The 17,344-nt window shown below is 37.3% G+C and overlaps 1 non-coding gene and 1 pseudogene across 1 annotated transcript; both read right to left on the bottom strand.

Annotated features, from left to right (window-relative positions):
* Positions 1–3,118: 3,118 nt before the first annotated feature.
* LOC147497129 (putative FCP1 homology domain-containing protein C1271.03c) lies at positions 3,119–3,949 on the bottom strand (annotated as a pseudogene).
* Positions 3,950–16,357: 12,408 nt separating this feature from the next.
* LOC147497128 (small nucleolar RNA R71) lies at positions 16,358–16,463 on the bottom strand. The gene has a single exon (XR_015197208.1). It is a non-coding gene; the product is annotated as a small nucleolar RNA R71 (small nucleolar RNA).
* Positions 16,464–17,344: the final 881 nt, after the last annotated feature.

The raw sequence follows: 17,344 nt of genomic DNA, 5'->3' as shown, positions 1-17,344 counted from the left end.
TAATGCTTATTGCCTACTTCAACAACCTATTTCTGACGAGAAAAACTTACAAAAACTTATCACCATAATTAACACACAAATTTAGGTTCGACAAAAGTTCCTAAGAAGGACAATACTACCTGCAATGTAGTAATTCAACAAGAGTATGAACATTAAATGTTCATAGTCCAACAAGAGTATGAACATTCAGTGTTCGTAGTTCCATTGTATGAACACTAAATGTTCATGGTCCAACAAGAGTATGAACTTTTAGTGTTCACAATTGTAAGACATGAGTTTATAATAGTTTCAAATAAGAGGATAAAGATTAAGAGAACACATGATAAACATCAATAATAGTTGACTTTCATAACAACTGATATACATATATACTGACGCACTCACGCATATTCATACACGTCAAAATATAATGTTTTATCATTCCTCCTATTCATTAATCATTAAATTCCCCCTTTCGATAATTATCCATAAACTCATGATTTTCTAGAGTCCAACTACTTAAGCGGTCTATCGGTAACAGGCATGCAAGTTGAGGGTGCATCTTGTGTGCTTCTTTTGCTTTCGTTACTTCAAAGAAATCCCATCGACCATTTAAAAATAATTTCCATCATTTTGCAAACATGGAGTCCACAATCAGTGTTGTAATTTAGAAAATACAAATCTCAGGTCAATTATAACTTTCTTAATGTAGAAGTTTATAAGAATTTTAGTGAATAATTATGCATTTACCTATTGGTTTGCTGCGAACATTTTGGAGACTGTATTCTTACTTGACTACTGAGCATATGAATTGTCATTTTCTCCTTTCTAATCTAAAGATTTATTTTCTCAACCAGTTTCTTCTTCTGCAAAATAACAAGAAGTTATTCCTTTATTTATGTTAGAAGATACAAAAGTTTCTTCTCATTTTAGTGTTGAAATTACCATGTCTTTTGCAATTTGGGATGATTTTTTCTCGTGGCTTAAGGAGTTGAAATATAACCATTTATCTTGTTGTCCCATTACGAACTCCACAACTAGTAGTGTCCAATGGTTTTCTGAATGTATTGGAATTGCCAAGAAATTGGCACTCAAGTTGATTGTGTCCACTATTTTTGCATTTCCTCCTCCCAGTATATGATGTTACATTGAGTGCGTGAAATAATAAGAATGTGAGACTAACCACAAAATAGATATGAAACAATAATTTGAAATAAATAATTCACCTTTGAGTTGGCAGATAGTAGACATGTTTCTTTTTTGGTTGGGAACCTTTTGCGAAGTTGGAGAGACCACCAGTCGATGACCTGTTGAATTCAGCATTTTTAAGATTCAAAACAAAGTATAAATGAAGTAAGTTCTACAAATAAATGAAGGTCATATATCGAAATAAAAAAAATAGCAAAGTATAAACATTATTTGGTTGATGTAAGGTCAGGTATGAACATTCATTATTCATAGTCCACTAGGTGTATGAACAATGAATGTTCATAGCCCAACAAGAGTATGAACATTCATTGTTCATAGTCTAGAATGGGGTATCAAAATTTACCTGATAATCAATTTCCCTATCAAACAAAAGGTCTTCTACTAGAGAACCAGCTATTTGGAAATTGTCACCATCTCCCCATGCGATTGTGCTTCAAAAACCCAAAGAAATTAGCATCAGTAAAAAGTGCTATTTGATGTCATTTTAAACTTGTAAAACACTTACAGTCTTTCTAGATTTACCTGGTGTCTACCATTTTGAAGAAAGTGTCGATAATTTGTCTCTGGCATTCTTCTAATCCATGATAGTAAGGACTTGTCTTAGGGTCTAGCAGTGGCCCATTGTCAATATCTCTGACTTGCTTCCCTTTATCAAGAATTTCTTTGCCAGTGTCAAGGTTCATTACTTTTTTGAGTGGTTTCATCTTCCCTTCTTTGGTGAAATTGGGGTCCATCTGCTTAGTTTTCCTATCTCTATTGTTCTTCACTTTCTTGATTATGGAAGTCATTTTAATTTTTATCTCAGCTTCTTTCTTCCCATCATTTCTCTGTTCTTTTTCTTTCTCCTTGGGTATAGGTGACAGAGGAATACCAATGGAAAATGATGGACCTCTAAAGTCTGGAGACTCATTTGGCACCATTTCTACATCCTCATTTGGCACCATTTCTGCATCCTCATTGAACACCATTTCCACATCCTCATTCGGTACATGATGGTGGACTGCATTATCAGTTTGAGGTTACCTTATCCCCTTCTTGTTGGTCCTTCTTTTTCAACTCTTCCTCGAACTTTTCATTTTCTTCTTTGCACAATAAAAGTTCTTGTTCGAGTGTGTTAACCTTCTTTTTCAACTTTTCCTTCAACTTTCCATTTTCTTCTTTGCACAAAAGAAGTTCTTGTTCAAGTGTATTAACCTTCTCCTTTAACTCTTACTTGAACTTTTCATTTTCTTCTTTTCACAACAGAAGGTCTTGTTCGAGTGTGTTGACCTTCTTTTTCAACTCTTCCTTCAACTTTTCATTTTCTTCTTTGCACAAAAGAAGTTCTTGGTCAAGTGTGTTGACCTTCTCCCTCAACTCTTTCTTCAATTGTTCATTTTCTTCTTTGCATAACAGAAGGTCTTGTTCGAGTATGTTGACCTTCTCCCTCAAAATTTGGTTCTCCAGTCTTTTTGACATGGCCCGCTCATCTTCTTCAGTCGTAGGCTAGACAATCATTTCTTGATCAGAGGGTACATCGTCAATGGATATGTTCTGCAGTAATGTTATTTCCTTATCTGTTATAGCTTCGACATCAGCAATTACCGGATAAAGTTTAGCAACAACAATTAATGTTTGAAATTTGGACCATGAGCAATCAATGTTCGTACTCTTATTGGACTATGAACATTCAGTGTCCATGCCTATTTGGGGGTATGAACACTGATTGTTCATATCCAATAGAGTATGAACAATCTGCCCTGGTATATCATCCACCTTATGTACCAAATTATTCATTTTAATTCATAGACATACAGAAAAGTGCAATGTTTGTGGGGTATGTTTCAGTAGTACAACACAAACTACAAAACATTTTGTAATCATACTAGAAAACAAACTACTCATAGAAGTATTCTGAAGTTTAAGCATTCCTCGAAATCAAGAACAATTTTCACAATCCACGTACTGAAGGAGCCTGTGAACGAGAATTGATGACCTGCGAATAATGTTGCCAACATGGATGGCTCTCTGCAATTGCAGGTTGCCCAAAAAGGTGTTGCTGAATGTACTTTTGAACATTATCTAATGTCGCTAATCCTTCCAAATACATCTTAATGTCACCCCTATGTCCTAACGAATTGTCATTCTTATTACAAAAGTAGTATGAAGTAGGGAAAATGGCAGTGTGTGCGGGATTAAGCAATGCTTTATAAGGAGAATCATCGACAAGGAGACTGTTCAATTCATTGTACTCTCTCTTCTCCCAAGGAAGATTTTGGTCAACCTTATCCCAAAGTTTGACAAGTTCTTTCAACATCAAAGGCTTCGCATTGTTCTTAACAGTGTAAAACCCAGTAGTAGAGCAATGGGATTGGTCCCAACAAAACAACAATTGGGACTTCATATCGCCCATGGAAATATTGAGCACACCGTTCAAATTTCATTTTCTCCTAGATGACCAAACACCAACATTGAATCTTTGAAAACAAAACTTCAAGAAATCAACACAGGATGACCTCTTTAATATTGCCTTTCCATAAATGAACTTGTCAGCAATACAATCTGAAGGAAGGTCAAACTTGTTACCTATGTGAAGAAGCGAACCATTGACATCAAGAATGAGAAGTTTACGCTTTGTTTTACTGATCAATGGTCTTTCAATGAGCAAGCCTTCCTTATTTTCCGATTTGAGCTCTTTCTTTTTGGTGAGAAATTGTCTCTCAATAATTCCACAATCGGCATCACGCTTGTCAGCATCATCACCCTTTTCATCCACATCCATTCCCTTAACCGTTACAATATTAGTTTGTTGTCCCTGTTAATATTAGGTGAAAAAGATAAGTATATAATTAGGGCTCTATAATTAAATGTATTAATTAAAACTTATATAGTAGGAGTAATGTGAGGAGGACTTACATTCTTTATGTCAATGGTTTGCTTTTCCCCCTCTTGCTGGTCCTTATTTTTCAACTCTTCCTTGAACTTTTTATTTTCTTTTTTGCACAACAGAAGGTCTTGTTCGAGTGTGTTGACCTTCTTTTTCAACTCTTCCTTCAACTTTTCATTTTCTTCTTTGCACAAAAGAAGTTCTTGTTCATGTGTGTTGACCTTCTCCCTCAACTCCTCCTTCAACAAAAGGTCTTGTTCAACTGTGTTGACGTTCTCCCTCAAAATTTGGTTCTCCAGTCTTATTTACATGGCCTCATCATCTTCTTCAGTCGTAGGCTGGACAATCATTTCTTGATCAGAGGGTACAACGTCACTGGATATGTTCTGTAGCAATATTATTTCCTCATCCGTTATATTTACGGCATCAACAATTACCTGATAAAGTTCAGCATCAACAATTAGTGTTTGAAATTTAGAACATGAACAATCAATGGTCATACTCTTATTGGACTATGAACATTCAGTGTTCATGCCTATTTGGAGTATGAACACTGATTGTTCATAGCCAATGGAGTATGAACAATGATTGTTCATAGCCAGTTTAGTGGTATGAACAATATTTGTTCATAACTACTTTTGGATATTAATAATACTAATATTATAGTCAAGTGAGCAGAGCGAACGATCTGGGCAGAAGTGGGGGTGGGGGTATGTGGACAAAAAATAAGTTGGTTGGTCTCTCTCTCTCTCTCTCTCTCTTTTCTCTCTCTCCTTCCTTTCTTCTCCCTCTCCCTCTCAACCAAACCCTAAGTCTCTCTCTTTCCCCACCCACAAACCTATCTCTCCCTCTATCTTCTCCACCCTCTACTCACACCCCCACTGCTTAGCAGTTATCTAGTATATTTATGCACTAATACTATAGTGTGTATTTATACACTTCATATAAGTTGAAATCTACCTGATCAGAGGGTACAACGTCACTAGATATGTTCTACAGCAATGTTCTTTCCTCATCTATTATAGCTTCGGCATCAACAATTACCTGGTAAAGTTCAGCATCAACAATTAGCGTTTGAAATTTGGACCATGAACAATCAATGTTAATACTCTTATTGGACTATGAACATTCATTGTTCATCCGTGAGTGATAAATCATAAAAAGATAAAGTTTACCTACGAAATGAACGATAAAACTCAAAACGTAAGTAAACTAAAATTATATTACGTGGCTAAATTTAACGAAGATTGTTCTACTCTCGATCTATTGAACAGATATAGTGGAGTAGGAAGTTCGTTCCACTCCTAGTCCTTCCGCATGCTGTGTTTTCTAGTCTAATTACTCTACTCTAAGTCTAATGAAAGATTTACGAAATGATAACTAGACTACGATGCAACTACCCACAAGATGCAACTAGTCGACTATTTAAACAACTATGGGAATACTACGTCGATTCTATGATAAGGAGTTAGAGGGGGATTGATTCCACCTTAGCTCAAGTTAATCCACTAACGACGAATCGTCGTAATCTGAATTCAAGATGCGATAATTCAAATAACAAGGTATGAACTAAAATGATTCAATGATAAGGAATTAGGGGGGATTTGAATCCACCTTAACTCGACTTAATTTACTAACGACGAATCGTCGTAATCCGAATTGAACTACTACGCAGAACAATTGGTTCTTCCTAATCCCTAGTGTTCATGGTAATCTCTACCACTAACATCTAGCATGTGAAGTATTCAACCCCATTCTCATGGTGGACTAATTACATCTAGAGTTGAATGGGAAATTATGACTATTCTACGCTAATCGAAATCAAGCTTCATCAAGGTTTTTCAACCCCCTCTAATAGAGGTTTAGCCGAGAATCATAAGACTATCATTTCTCATGGAATCTAAACAAGACATAATATAAAGATTTGAACTTTACTTGTTTAAACTCAATTCGAAACTACTCATGCAATAATTGAATTAAACTAATAATGACAAATAAGTAAATCTAAGGATTTAAGCTAATAAATAAACGAAAATGAAACTAGATTATGGAGAACTAATTAACTTTATTTATCTAATGAATAGCAATAACAATAATTTAATACTGAATTTAAGGCAAGAATAAAAACTAATTAATTAATCTAAAACTAGATCTAAAACTAAGGTTTAATGGCTACTTTTCTAATCCTAACCTAATTTATTTTCTAACCTAACTATCTACCATTAACAAAGAGTCAAGCTTTTGTTTTTATAAAAACAAGGTATGAACTACATCTTTTTATAGTGAAGAGTATTCCCTTTGTCACACGCTGGGTGACCCGATTCGATCCACAGCGTGGCCATTTTTGATAAATCATAAAAAGATAAAGTTTACCTACGAAATGAACGATAAAACTCAAAACGTAAGTAAACTAAAACTTATATTACGTGGCTAAATTTATCAAAGATTGTTCTACTCTCGATCTATTGAACATATATAGTGGAGTAGGAAGTTCGTTCCACTCCTAGTCCTTCCAAGATCTTGTGTTTTCTAGTCTAATTACTCTACTCTAAGTCTAATGAGAGATTTACGAAATGATAACTAGACTACGATGCAACTACCCACAAGATGCAACTAGTCGACTATTTAAACAACTATGGGAATACTACGTCGATTCTATGATAAGGAGTTAGAGGGGGATTGATTCCACCTTAGCTCAACTTAATCCACTAACGACGAATCGTCGTAATCCGAATTGAACTACTTCGCAGAACAATCTGGTTATTCCTAATCCCTAATTACACATGGCATTTCTACCAATTCATAACTAGTATGTGAACGATTACACCCATTCTCATGGTGAACTAATCATTTCTAGAGTGGAAAGGAAATTACGATGACTCTACGATAATCGGAATCAAGCTTTCATCAAGGCTTCTCAATCCCCTCTAATGGAGGTTTAGCCGAGAATCATCACGCTATCATTCCCAATCAAATTCGAACAAGACATGATATAAAGATTGAAACTTTGCTTATTTAAACTCAAATGGAAACTACTCATGCAAAAATCTATTCAATCTAATAAAGACAAATAATTGAATCTAAGAATTGAACTAAATAAGTAAATGGAAAATGAAACTAGATTACCAAGAACACTATTTTATTAATCTAATGAATAATAAAACAATGATTCAAATTCTAAATTAATAATATACTTTGTTTTAAAGTAATTAATTAAATATGAAACTAGATCTAAAACAAGATATGAAAAACTAATTAATTAACTAATTGAAATTCTAAAACTAATTAATGGAGGCTAACTAATCCAATTTTTAATCTAGGTCTAACTATCTACCCTTAACAAAGAGCTAAGCTTTTGTTTTTATATCTTTCAGATCCAAAAATTGTGCATGGGCTTGGAGCCATGTTTTGGGCTAGAGAATCAGGCCCAAAACCCAATTCTTTCAGTCCAAAAAGGCCTCTTCAGCTGCAGTTGGCTTCAATAGACTTTTCATCTACTTTTGCTCCTCTGATTGGGTCAAGGCTTAGATCATTGGAAAGCTCTTTTTGAGCTGGTCGTTTGGACATAAGGTAGGCCCAATTCCGAGGTCTGAGTCCAAAGATACAGCCTTCGGAAGTTCTGCTGACTTTGTGTGTTGTTTCTGCCCGCGTCGATTTTTCAGCTTTTTAACAGGCTTTACAAAGGCTTTGTCTTCTTGAATCTTGGCCTTTAATCACAGAACTCCTTAGCAACCGACCTTTCCTCATTTATCTCACTAAAGTGGCACATTTCTGCACATCATGGACTTTGAAGCCTGAAATGCATAAAAAACACGTAATCAGTATTAACTCTTAATTATTACTCACATAATTGGTCTAAAAGTATGATGGTTAAGGGGTTAAAACTATAGTTTTTGGCTCTTATCAAACCACCCCCAAACAGCATTTTGCTTGTCCTCAAGAAAAGATGAGAAATTAGAATAAGTGACCAAAAATGGAGTTCTATCTACTCTCGTTTCGCTTAGTGCGATTGCATTGACCATATGCAACAAGGCCTTAAACCACTAGGAATTCCCTAGTGGACGAGTTATACCCTCGTGAGAGTTTTCCAGTGAAGGTACTCACAAACTTCATCTATACTACAACGACTAAGAAATAAAACTATTGTTTCCTTATTCATGCTCTAAATTAACTATACCTCTCACTAGCAATGCATATAGAGTAATCAAGGCGAAACCTAAGCTAATATATGCATAATAATCAATCATCTACAATAAACATATATACAATGAGTAATACTATGAAATGCCTAGCAGGTTCATTTCTGAAACTCGGAATAGCGTCTTTAAGTAGGTTCTCACAATAAAAGTCAAGATACAACACTCTGATTTTTCCACTCAAGTTTTCACTACTCCGAAGTCGCGGTGCACACTTTACCTTACAATCTCAATGACAACAAGGAAGCCGGTCGATCAAACACATCTGCCACTTACTATCACACTAACCTATTCCTAATTGAGCTAGAGGTCTTTATTAGGTGTTCATGGGATTAGGAGATGGTTTAAGAATGAAGGAAATGGATATTCAAAAGGACAAGTCTGAGATAATAGAGTCTTCATATTATGTAACTAGAGAAAACCTTGTTATTTACTTTTGCTTCTACACTTTGTTTCCATCCTTAGCCATATTTTTTTTCTTTTTTCTTTGGCTTTTGACTCCTTTTATTCTATTTTTTTGGAGTTTTTATTTTATTTCTATTTTTATTTTTCTTTTCTTTAGATGGAAACTTCTTTTCTTTATTTTCTAAAGCAATTAACTAACTTTTGTTTACACAGGTTTTTCTCTTCTTCTTTCTTCCTCATTCTATTCTCAGACTTATCTAAATTAGGTAGGTTGAATTTTTTATTTTGTTTTGTTTTGTAACAGGGGTAAAGGATTTGTGGTTTATGAAAGGCTAAAGAAAGGCTCGGAGGGGCTTAATAGTGGAAAATAATTCATAGGTTCGAATTTCTGGCTATATCGATCCAAAGAGGGCCTAAATTCTCGCTTAGGATATGGCATAGTGATCAAGCAAGTGGACGTGTGATTTCTCTATCCGGATTTTACTTCTCCCTTGTGTCATTTCTCAAATGTTCCACTCATAGAAGGCTTTAGGCTATATTCTTACAGGATTTGTAAAATAAGTACTCTAGCCTAGAGTTCAGAAACTTGCTGCTAACAATCATAGATAGTTATGTAATATATTTATAGATAGATGCAAAGATTATTACCTACATCTTAACCTAAGTTTCTAACAATTATTCTAATGCAAAAGCTACATGAGACTTCTAGATTATTAAGAGCATAGAGAAAGAAAACAATACCAATATTCCTAAGTGTATAGCATAACTTATTTATTTATATTTTTGAAATTTTGAAATTTTAACTAGAAAACAAATGCATATTATACATATTTATATCCTAGCAGATGCCTTAATTACACGTGTTTCTATGTACCCCCCAAACAAGAAGCATGCTTTGTCCTCAAAGTATTTTAAATAAAGAGCGTAGGAAAAATACCATTGAAGCGCGTGAAATTCAGGAACATCTGCAAAACAAAGTTAGAACGTACTAATATAGGAAATAAAAAACTGACGCAACTCTATAAGAGTTCCACCCATTATGGGGTTAACAAGAATAAAATTGCTTGGAACATAAGCAGACACTAACTAGAATTAAAACTTGACCTTATCTCCCACTTTTATTCTTCATCCTCCTCATCCTCTTCTTCTATAAAGAAGTGAGGTTCCTTCACGTCCTGCCATGCCATGATAATTTGTCAGGCTTCCCACCATTTATCATCTATTATTGCTAACCTATTAAGCGCCACTTGGTCTGACGGGGTGTAGGGTGCAACCTGATGAGGTTGTATCCTCCACCCTTGCCAAGTCATTGCACGAAAAGATTGAATAATACTATTGGTGGGTCGCACAGTGTCGACCGTAATCCAATCCGTAAAATGTGTACAAAAAATAGGAAAGAAACATAGCATAATACGGGAAATTAGAACAGGCATAAGAAGGTATTTATGCCTCATGCTATGGGCTCGAGCTAAACTAGACATCAAGGTTCTGGGAAGGTCATGGCACATACGTCCCGTGGCTAAAGCAAGGAAGACGCTGCAAGTGGCATCATTCACAAAAGAAAAATGTCATTCCCCTAAAATGTTTAGCATGATCCAAAACATAACAGTTCCTATGTTCATGGACAGGCTACCAAAGGCGACGTTATATTCCCCTTGGTCCTCGATACGGAAAATGCCTGCCCCATACGACTCATGCAAAAACTCATAAGTGTAGACATACATATTATCTACCCAATAGCACCATGGGTCTTGTATTTCAGAGGGCATAGCAAGTCCAAGGACAAATGCTAGCAAGAACCTGGTAATTTCCATTAGTTCATCATCAATGTTGATGGAGAACAAGAGTGTTCTCCATCTGGCCTCTCAAAGAAAATGCAGTTATCGTAAAAATAAGATGCTAGTGTTGGAGAATAAAGTTCAGCAGGTCTTACCATAAGCGGTTCCCAGCCTACGTATGTGATCGCCTCGCGAAACCAAGCACCATAAGTAGTGCTTTGAAACATATCTTCGAAAGACTATTCTGGTATTATTGTAGGGGATGTCATCTCAAAACGATGCTCTGGAACAGTTGCAAATGATCCAGGAACAACCCGCAGAAAACTGGAAATTTTTGTGTTTACGGAGGTCAGGGCGCAGGTGCGCTCCACTTGGGCGCAGGTGCGCTCTGATGATTTTCGAGTTCCAGTGTTTGGGAGCGAGTCGTGCTCACCTTGGGCGCAGGTGCGCTCAGTGCAAAATCTCTGACAGAGACTAGGGCGCAGGTGCGCTCCGAGGTGCTGATTTTTTAAAATGGTGAAGAACAACCGGAAACGTGGGAGTGAAAGGTGAGTGATGGAAGTTAGGTGTAGTGTAGGTTGTGAGTGTAGATTGAATGAAGTTTTTATAGGTTTTAAGTTCCTAAAACGGATCGGGAAGTTGCCAAAAATTTTTTACGGCAATTTCCAGAAATACTAAAATTTTCAAACCCGAAACGGAAACAACTCATATTCTTGATTCTAAAACAACCCTAGTATCTTTTAGGTTAAATTTAGGATAAAACTACCTAACTTATCGAGATTTCATCCTACCATGATATTTATTCATAGATATGCCTAATCGGCAATATTCTCACCCTGACTCCGAAATAACTTCTAAAAACGAGGGTCATATAAAAATCATCTTTGAATAGATAATACCACCCCCAAACAATTTGGGAAGGTGGGATCAATATTAAACAACCACGCCTGAATGAAAATAACCGCATTATATTAAATTTTTTATTCAAATTACATTTCACTACAAAATTCAAATTACCGAATTAAAACTGACATTAAAATAACTAACAATAATAAAACTACAAATAAAAATCATCAAGCTATACTATCCCTAAACACGCCGATCTCGGTAGCGGAGGCACACGCCGAGATGGCTCCCGAGCTCCCGATGGGCCGAAGCACCATTCGCCTTTTCGGCGACGCCGTGCCTCGATGATGTATCCTTGGAAGCGAGAATCCCCGTGAGGTGGAAAGCATGCAAGCATATCGGCTCGAATCGGGCGCCGAGCTTCTAGTTCAGCCTCATCCATCTCCCACCGCTCATCCTCTCGTTGGGTACGAATCTCAAAGTTATGGTGGATAGTAGCCTGTCGAGTCTGGAGGTCTTCGCAGATAGTATTGAGTGAACGCATGCCACGATGAATCACAGCCATTGTGTTCTGCATCTGACCAACACCTCTCCAAGGCATCAGCATCAAAACATGTCATGTCCTCCTCGTCCTTCGAGTCATTCTCATTTCCACCATCCTCCTCGTCCTCTACCCTATCCTCAGGCAACCTCTAAACTCGTTGGACACAATCCTCATAAATATGAGGATTTCGGTGTAGGGTGAGGTAAATCCTATCAGAGGTCGGAGTCACTCTCAACTTCAGCATGATCATGGTTATCAAAACAGGGAGAGGTGCAATAGACTTTCCCACTCCCCTAATCATGCTAAGCAAAAACTCCAAAATGCAGAACTCGTACTTCTGCTCCTGGAGTATCCATAGAATGTGGAGGCAGTTCAGATCGATGTCGCTGACCTTCTCCTTCCCTAGGACGTTCCGACCAATCCACTGAGCTGCAACCAGCTAGTTGGTTCTGAGGGATGCCTGGCGAACACAATGCGAGCTTGTATTGTAGTTCCCTTCGGTAATAGTCGCGTTCATCAAAGGCTCCACCCCATTATAATGGGACTCCTGTAACGTGGCATCGAGATGGATTCTAGGCGGAATGCTTAGAATCTCAGCCAACAACCCAGCAGTTACTTCCTTCCTCTTCTTTGCCACCGTAACAAAAATTCTACTCCCATCCAACTCCCTCGTGTTGTAAAACCATCGGACTAACTCTTCGTGGTAGAAAGCGTTAGTGGAGTACCACAAGGTATTCCAATCTCTACTAATCATTTTATCACCGTAAAATGGCGCGAAGTGGTCGCCAATAAATGCTTGCTCCGGCAAAATTCAACGTTGTTGAGCCATTGGAGTGTTTGGAATGTAGTGGGGAAGCAATGACGGACAACCTCACAAAAAAACGATGGTGGTGGTGGTGTGGTGGCGCGGCAGCGTGAATTTCCTTATTTTTCAGTGGTTTTTGGTGATTTAAATTGGTGGAGGTGGTGGTGGTACGGTTTTGAGAAGATTTGGAGTGGGTTTGGATGTTTGGCGTGGGTGTATTGGTTTTCTTTTTTTTTTTTTTTTTTTTATGTTAGGTTTTAAAGCTTTGTTTTTATTGTTAATGGCGGTTTGGGAGGATGAAGATCACGACTGTTGGTGTGAAGGTAAGGGGCGCAGGTGCGCGCGAGTTGGGCCCAAGCCCAATTCGAATTTTTCGAATTTTGTCGATTTTTTAGCGCGACTTCAAACTAATATTGCCGCTTCATTACCGGTCCGATTTTTGCGAATGAGATATGGAAATGATCAGGAGAGAATTTCCAATCCAATGATCCATAAAACACTCTATTCCGACCGTAGATGACATATAAGATAGTGGAAAATGCATCGAAGTGCGTGCATGACATACGTTATGTGAACGAATGAACTCTAAATTCATAGATAATGTCAACCCGAATCGAAATACAATTAAACGGCCTAAACAACTCTAATGGGACATAAAACATTCTAGGACGGAAACACAAACACCCCACCCCCAAACAAATTTTTTACAACAGAGTTTAGAAATTTTTTTTTTTTAAAAGTGGTCTTTTAAAGTCGATTCCCGACTTCCTAGATTACTATGTTTATTATTTAATATTTTTTTTTTTACTTTTATAAGGAAAAACAATAAGCAATAAGGACATAATTCACCCCATAGAGAAACATGACTCAAAAATTTCGAAAACATGCAAGAGTGGAAAACGTGAATTATGTTAAACGTGGACTTAGGATCCGTACTTACAGCACACACTCCATAGGGAGGGCCCTGTTACCTTAATGGTGCACTCACCAATATCTGGAAATGAAAGGAAATGCACCAAACACAAAAATTGAGTCGTTTATAGTCGATACTCGAGACTTTATCTAAAATGTATGTATGAACATGCGGTTTATCATATATCAACAACCGAAATAGTTGTGGATCATTCCATAAATAAATATCACAGAAAACATATCCAAACACAATCAAGCACCAAGATTTCCTATGACGCATGATAAGAGCCCAAAACTGTAGTTTTAACCCTATAACAGTCATACCTTTAGACCAATTATGTGAGTAATAATTAAGAGTTAACACTGATTACGTGTTTTTATGCATTTCAGGTTTCAAAGTCCATTATGTGCAGATATGTGCCACTTTAGCAAGATAAAGGAGCTAAGGTCGGTTACTAAGGAGTTCCTTGATTTAAGGCCAAGATTCAAGAAGACAAAGCCTTTCTAAAGCCCGGTCAAAAGCTGAAAAGTCGACGCGGGCTGAAACAGCACACAAGTCAGTAGAACTTCCAAAAGCCGTATCTTTGGACTCAGATCTTGGAATTGGGCCTACCTTATGTCAAAACGACCAGCTCGGAAAGAGCTTTCCAATGGTCAAAGCCTTGACCCAATCAGAGGAGCAAAAGTGGACAAAAAGTCTGTTGAAGCCAACTACAGCTGAAGAGGCCTTTTTGGACTGAAAATATTGGGTTTTGGGCCTGATTCTCTGGCCCAAAACATGGCTCCAAGCCCATGCACGATTTTTGGATTTGGACATATAAAAACCAAAGCTTAGCTCTTTGTTAAGGGTAGCTAGTTAGACCTAAAACAATATAGATAATTCTAGATCTAGTTTAATTAATAAAATTAAGTTTAGTTCCATTTTCAATTCTTGTTTTAGATTAAGTCTTTGAATCATTGTTCTTGATTGATTAGATAAATAAAATAGTTATTTTATCAATTTGGATTATGTTATTTCAATCTATTAGATCTAGTTTTAATTATTGTTGGTTACCATTTATTAGTTGTTAATTAGAATTTAATCATTGTTTAATTAGATTAGTAAATTTGAATCTTGATAATATGTTTAGTTTAGATTCATATGGGAATGATTATGAAATGATTCAAGGCTAAAACCTCCATTAGAGGGGTTGATGAAGCCTTGATGAAAACTTAGTGGTATAGTGTAGAAGCATTGTAGAGTCTATTCCAATCTAGAAGGTCGTGATTCGCCATGAGAATGGGTGGACGACCTAATATGCTAGTTAGTACTCGGTAGAAATGCCATGAACACTAGGGATTAGAACTCGAATTTCTTACCGTAAGAATGTAAGAATCGAGATACAAGAATCTATGCTAGGCTATGAAGTTGGATTCGAGGTGGATTCAATTCCCCTCTAATCTTTTATCTAGATTCAAAACAATCATATTGCCATAGCATTCGTAGTTAAATTTAACATATTGTTTTTCACATTGCATCGTAGTTTAACACCTTCGTAAAGCTCTCATTGACTTAAGACTGATTAATTAGATTAGAAAACAATTCCATGCTAGAGCACTAGGAGTGGAACGAATTTGTTACTCCACTCTATCTCGATAGAATTGAGAGTAGGAACTTTGATAAATATAGACGCATAATCTAGTTTTAGTTTTACTTACGTTTAGAGTTTCATCGCTTTATTTCGTAGGTAAGACTATCAATTTTATGATTTATCAAATGGCGCCGCTGCCATCTTAGTTGCACTTTAGCATTGTTTTCATAGTAGAATTAGTCATTTCTAAAGTCCCATTAAACCCACCCACCCTTGTTTGATTCATACTGTGGTTATCCGTTTCAGCGTTGAAAAAGTTCCGACAAATTTACATCGAAGGCGCTGCGTAGCGAGGCGCAAGGCGCGCTGCTATAGTCTGAACACGAAGCGACCAGCCCCGAACCGAAGCGACCGCTCTATTTTACTGGACCACGAGCGCGACCCGCCCTTACACCGAAGCGACCGCTTAAGTCATCGAACAAGGAGCGACGACGCGCTTCTATCCGAAAGCTTCTTATACTCTAAGCCAAAAATCCCGGATTTCAACAAGTTTGTTTCAAACTTCGATTTTTAAGTTTTTCAGTGTTCTAACTTATTATTTACACTGAACACGCGTAAACAAGACGCTATTCATAAGCGAAGCAAGGACACTATCAGGTATTCCTTTCTTCCATACCTCGCATCTCCAGTTAGAGGCTCATACTAATATATCAAGATTGTTTGGATTGTTTTCGTGTTTAGACTTAGACTTGCATGAGATTAAGGTCTGGTCGGAGAAAAACACCGAACGTAATTAACCGTCAACAAACAAACATATCGAGTATACCAATCACTACACCTCTAACTACTATCCCACCAACCATACCTGACATAATGGCTGAAGAAAGAGAGACTCCTCTCTCCGACTTCTACAAAGCTTTGAGCGATAGCCCTAAATCTTGCATCGTTCTAGCAGACCCAGTGGGGGATTTTCGAATCCCCCCAAACATATTTAATTTGTTACCCGTTTTCCATGGTTTAGGCCATGAAAAACCTTACCAACACATGCGTAGGATTGAACAAGTTCTTACAACATTCCATCATCCTACGGTTGGTGCGGAACAAATTAAACTGAGGGTATTTCCCTTCACCTTAGCCGATAAGGCAGCGTCTTGGTTAACTGCCCAAGCGCCGAACTCTGTGGACTCGTGGGCTAAACTTGTTCAGCTATTTATGGAACATTTTTACCCACCCCTAAAGACGGATGAGATGCTTTCCAAGATTCCTTTTTTTCGACAAAATCCTCATGAATCGTTTTCTGAGGCTTGGAATCGTTTCACCGATCTGCTTATAGAGTGTCCACACCATAATCTAGCAAAAGACACGTTAGTTCGTGCCTTTTTCAAAGGACTTCAACATCACCATAAAGAAGTCCTTGACATAATGAATGGGGGTAGTTTCCTAAGTAAATGAGCCTCGAGGCTTACAAATTTTAGAAGAACAAACTAAACGCTAATAACAATTGGGGGTGATGATGATATCCCCGCTCGCTAGTTCTTCTTCAACAGTTAAGGCCGCCGGTATGTTTGAGATGAAACCCGATCCAGAACTTAAAAATATAATCGAATCTCTAACTAAAAAGGTAGAGGCTATTTCTATTCAACACAATCCTATTCCCGTCATGAATGTCAACTCCAACCCATGTAATTTCTGTTTGAGTCCTGAGCACCCTGACTCCTATTGTCCTATCGCCTATGAACAACAACAATTAGAGCAAGATAATGTTTGCTTCATTAATAACTATCCTATTCCTAATGCCCCATGGAGACAACATCCCAAATTTAGTTGGCGAAACAATCAACAAGTTACACCTCCAGGGTTTAATAACCAAAATGTTAGGCAAGCAAACAACTATAATCAAGCTCCAACTAGGCAGGGCGGGGACAAGGTCAAGGAAATTATAATAATTATAACAACCAAGCGCAACCACGACAAGGTGTAGCACAAGGTCAGAGTAATTATAATAGTTATAATACCAATAGAGGTATCGTTCCGGTTAACAATAGTAACTATCAAAACCCACCCATAAATAATCAACGTGAGATAGTTCCAAATGCACCACCGACTACTACACCTACACAACCAGACCGTATCGACCCCTTTATACAGTTTACCCAACAAATTTTCCAATCAATGACTCAATCAAATCAACAGATCTTACAATCCATAAATCAGGGCATACAACAATTAGCCC

The sequence above is a fragment of the Coptis chinensis genome, chromosome 5 (assembly GCF_015680905.1).
Source record: "Coptis chinensis isolate HL-2020 chromosome 5, ASM1568090v1, whole genome shotgun sequence".
Classification (NCBI taxonomy): Eukaryota; Viridiplantae; Streptophyta; class Magnoliopsida; order Ranunculales; family Ranunculaceae; genus Coptis; species Coptis chinensis.
Note: the sequence above shows the minus strand (reverse complement) of the source record. Positions and strands in the feature narration are given on the sequence as shown.